Raw genomic sequence first — 1,258 nt, forward strand, 5'->3', positions numbered from 1 at the left:
TCTATATTGCTAAAAACAACAATAGTTAGTTCTCAGTCATCATCTTACTGGACTTAGTGGCAGTATTTTACAAGGTTGATTGCTTTTTCTTTTTCTTTTTTTGGAGACAGTCTTGTTCTGTCATCCAGGCTGGAGTGCAATGGCACAATCTCAGCTCACCACAATCTCTGCCTCTAGATTCAGGCGATTCTCCTGCATCAGTCTCCCACGTAGATGGAATTACAGATGTCCACCACCACACCTGGCTAATTTTTGTATTTTTAATAGAGGCAGGGTTTCATATGTTGGTCAGGCTGGTCTCTAACTCCTGACCTCAAGCAATCCAACCACCTCAGCCTCCCAAAGGGCTAGGATTACAGGTGTGAGCCCATGCCCAGCCACTTTCTACTTCTTGATACATTTGCTTCACTTTATTCCAAGACACAAAACTCGTTACTTACTGGCTGCTGCTTCTCAGATGCCTTTGTACGCTCATTTTCTTTTTGCATTTTTAGAGTATCTGGGGACTCAGTTCTTCACTTGCTTTTTTATACATTCATTCCCTCAGTGATTTCATTTACTCTCAAAGTTTAAAATATCATGTATTTTGACAATTCCAAACTGTACATTTCCAGCTTCACTGTCTCTCCCAACCTTCAGACATATCTCCACCCATTTACTAATCATCTCAAATTTGGTATATCCATGCCCAACTTCTGATTTTTCCTCCTAAATGTCTTCCTTCTGCAGCCTCTCCCATCTTAAAGGCAACTCTGTATTTCCAGTTACTCAGGACATGAAGCTTAGAATAATAGTTTTCTCCTCGATCTTTCACACCTACATCTAACTCATCAACAAATCCTGGTAGCTCTACTGGCAGAATGCATCTGGAATCCAACCACTTCCCACCACTTCCACTGCTGCCACCCTCATGCAATGCACAAGCTGCAACAATTTCTCATCCTCCCATACTGAAATAGCCTCCAAACTGGTCTATTCTACCATTGCCCCTCTATGTCTCTTCTGAACAAAGCAGGTAGAGTGATCCTTTTAAAATGATTTAAAGATTAAGTCATTTATCTGCTCCAAGCTCAGCCATCATATCACATTCCAAAGTCAAATGCTTCATGAAGGTTGGCAAGGCCCTAGGTGATCTGTAAAGCTGCTTTCCACCCCTCTTAACTTTATGAACTCATCTCTGACTACTCTGGTTTGCTCACTAGCTTCCAGTTATGCTTGCTTCTTTGCCATTCCTACAACTTCCCACGTATGCTTCCAC

The sequence above is a fragment of the Saimiri boliviensis genome, chromosome 10 (genome assembly GCF_048565385.1).
Source record: "Saimiri boliviensis isolate mSaiBol1 chromosome 10, mSaiBol1.pri, whole genome shotgun sequence".
Taxonomy (NCBI): domain Eukaryota; kingdom Metazoa; phylum Chordata; class Mammalia; order Primates; family Cebidae; genus Saimiri; species Saimiri boliviensis.